Genomic DNA, 4,033 nt, shown 5'->3' with positions numbered 1-4,033 from the left:
CTTCTGTACTCGGCTAATTTTTTCGCATCGTGAGTCATGTTGTCCAAAAAATCAATCGATTCATTCATAAAATTGATGCAGAAACAAGAGTAGTGATCATTGTACAGAATCAGCACAAACACAAGGTCCGAGTTCAGACGACATCTTCCATTGCAGGAATCGAAAAACACATTCCAGAATTTCAACAACTTCTTACCCGGACCGTCAAGAGGGCTTGAGGAATCAAAGTTCTCTAAGAGTGAATAAAGAGCATCCTCCTAAACAGAAAGCATAAACAAAGCAAAAATAGTGCGCAAGTGTTAAATTTATATCACTACTTGTGAGTAAATATGTAGGTAATAACGCAAAATAGCAAAGGAAAAAACAAAATACCATATGACGAAGTCCGAAAAACATTGAGCTTGGTTCTGAACGTTCCTCAAACTCCAACGAATTCAAAAGAATCGACCAAACATCGACTACTCTTGTTGACATCATAGCAGCTGCATCTACAATGGAAACAATATCCTCCCTGTCCAAAAACACGCCGACGTCGTCGTTGTACAACACTAACATCTCACTGCATTCACAAAAAATAACATATGATAAGAACAGTGGGATTACAGTGGTATAACAGTAGAATAACAGTTCAATAACAAAACAATAACATTAGAATAATAGTGGAATAACAGCGGAATAATAAGGGTATAACAGTAGAATAACAAAAGGGAATTAACAGTGGGATTACAGTGGACTAACAGTGGAATAATAGTGGTATAACAGTAGAATAACAGTTCAATAATAGCAGAATAACAAAGGGAACTAACAGTGGAATTATTGATACTAGTTTGACAAAATAACAGCATAATAACAGCAGATTAACAGCAGAATAACAGTGGAAAGCAGAAAGACTAACTGAACAGGAACACCACAATCAAAGAAATGAAAATCGACACCTACTCTTTTTTCAAGTGAGCGTCTTCACGAAGAACAAAGTCCACCACTTGCTTCCGCACCTTCAGCGTCTTAGAGAACTGTTTTTTGTTCTTCTAAAACAAATCCGACACCGCAACAAAACTACTATCCTCTGGCCCGCAATCCATAGAGCAACCCAGCCCATCGTCTGACTTACCCCTTTTACGGCTACCCAAAGCCGACTTTGGACACACGGTGCTATCCACACCCATGCTTCCCACTTGACGGCTGGCAGTAGGGGTGTTTATAGAGAATTCAGTGCTATCAATGACAGTAGGAGAAGCGACGGGCTCAACAACAGGCTGCGTCGTCTTAACCTTCTTACCAACAGTTTTCACCCTGCCAAAACCACGACGTTTCTTAGCGCTTTGAGAAACCCTCGCTTCCGTATCCTCAATACACAGTGTCTCTTCAAGCACACTCAGGGTTTCCTTTCTCGTCTTGTTCAACTCCTCCAAAGTTTTCAACACATCTTCCCTGGACTCGTTCATATCAGACAGCACCAACAAGGCAGCGATCTCGGCGCGGTAAAGGGCTCTTGAATCAGAATTACCCAAGTCAAAATCAAAAACAGTTCCACGGTAAAAGAGCATGTGCAACATCGTATATACACCGCAGTCCAAATTTTCAATCGCAGCGGTTTGCCAGGTAAAAGGGACGTTGACAATTTTATAATATTTAACCTCCCCGCCTTAGGCAACTCCTTTTTTTACCAGGAAATCAGACATCAAAATCACCTTCAAATAAGCAAGGAAAAAGAAAACATAATTAGTAACAATACTTCAACAAACTAGGCAAAACACCAAGAGAAAATTAGGCACAATAAATGACTTACAACAGTTTGACAATACACCAAACGTACACACGGCTGTTGATCATCAGCAAACAACGCCTCTTGAAATACATTATCAAGATATTCAACCCTCTTCGCATTGAAGTTGATGCAAAAACAGCTGAAGTGCTCATACAAAAGAATTGGGATGAAAATATGGGAAAATATTTGGCCAAAAAAATTGTTACTAATTATGTAGTTTTAAAAAAAAAAAGCAGAAACACAGCAGAATAACAGTAGAGTAATAGTAGAATAATAGTAGAATACACACAAGTACAGAAACATACCATATCAGAATTAAGATCACAATCTCTCTTGTTATTATTTACAAACACAGTAAATGACAATAAGACTTCCGCACATAAATCACTCCTGGAAGCCTTCTCATGTTTCGACGGCATACAAATTCGCCCCAATGGACTCTAAACACAAAGTGGAGAAAAGAGTTGAAACGTGATGCAAAATGAAAAATAAAGTAAAAGACACGATAAGATAGAATAACTAACCGTTGCACCCATCCCAAAGAAAAGTCGACTTGGACTTCCTCTTATACAAGTATCATTAAGAAAGAGGGACCACCAGTCCACAACACCAAGCATTATCATTGAGTTTGGAACCATGGATTCCATATCCTCTCGATTCAGGTAACTATGAACACCCCAAGTGACAAGATTCTCCTTTCAAAACCGAATAAATAGGAAAAATAAGAGTCACATAAATATATTTTTGAAGAACAAAAAGCGGTATAATATGTTAAACAGAAAGCGGAAAATTTTTAAAATAAAAACGAGCTCTTACCCTTACGAAATATTATGATCATTCAAGAAACAGTAGTCTGCAACCTCTTTCCTCTTCGATAGCATTGGGTTGAAAACATGTCCCATTGTTATCATTGATTTTGACAATACAACTAGCTGAGGATCCAAATTACCACAAACATAGGTGCATCCGAAATTCTCAGGCACAACGGACAACATTAACTCTTCATGTGCAGCAGAGTGCAGCAAATAACTTGTACCGATATTAGGAGCATTCAACCCAGCAACGCCATTGTCCTCAAGGACAGCCTCACCAACAATAGTACAAGCCTCCAACACAACCTCGCCATCCTGTTTATCAGATTTATCTATCTCAGACGCAGCCCCAAGCAACAAGTCTGCATGACAAGACATCACCACATCCGCTACTTCCTCTTCTGCAGTCACAAATGCTTCACTGCCAATTTCAGTGGAATGTTGAGTGTCATTAGGCAATGGAATGTCAGCACCGGTATCCGTCACCTCTGTCTCAGGCAAACAAGCATCAGTCTTTGGAATTTGAGTTGCTTGAACCTCTATCGGTGTACACTCAACAGTCTTAGGCACGTCCTCTGGCGGATTATCAACAAGATAGTCTTCAACTTGAATGTTAACGTCCTCCACATCATTGTTAACATCCTCCACATCAATGGTAATGTCCCCCACATCAACTACTTTATCACCAACATCATCTGGCTCTCCATAACGAAACTTAATGTCAGCACAGATATCCGTCGTAATAGAATCTAAACCGAGCGGTGACAATTGTAGAGTCCCCACCTTTGCACTTTGTTGAATGACGGGACTATGTTCAACACCCTTCTTTTCACCTATAGTTGGCTGCACATCCGAAAGCCCGACACACTCCTCATAAAATTGAGAAAACAGATTAAATGATGGAGGTTGAATGATGACATCTTCATGTCTAGCTTTTTTGGAAGCTGGTTCTTCAGGAACGGTTGATCACGATTTATTTGCCGCTTGCATAGCCAATACATGCTTAACCCATTCGTCCAACTCACGGATAACTTGATCCGTGAAGAAAGATGGGGTGGCAACCAAATTCTCTGACCCTTCACAATGCACTTTTTCTGACTGTTAAGTCGTGCTTTCTTTAGTAGCTCGTCGGGTTACTTGGCTGGGCAACTTAGCAGCAGGTGCTTGACGCATAGCCTGCTGGTTCTTCTTCATCATCTTCGACTTTATTAGTTCCGCCCGTTCCAAGTATAGGCGGCATAAAATCTGAGAGTCCCTCTCATTAAGCAGTATAAGTTGATGAACATCCTGTCAAGATAAAATCCCAAAATTTTACTTAAAACTGAATTCCAAAACATAATAAAAGTACAATAATAGTAGAATAACAGAGGAATAATAGTACACTAACAGCAAAATAGATAACAGTGGATTAATAGTAGAATAACAGTAGCATAACAGTGGAGTAATAAAATAA

The sequence above is a fragment of the Silene latifolia genome, chromosome 10, assembly GCF_048544455.1.
Source record: "Silene latifolia isolate original U9 population chromosome 10, ASM4854445v1, whole genome shotgun sequence".
Taxonomy (NCBI): Eukaryota; Viridiplantae; Streptophyta; class Magnoliopsida; order Caryophyllales; family Caryophyllaceae; genus Silene; species Silene latifolia.
The sequence above is the reverse complement of the archived record's forward strand: the minus strand, read 5'-3'. Positions refer to the sequence as shown.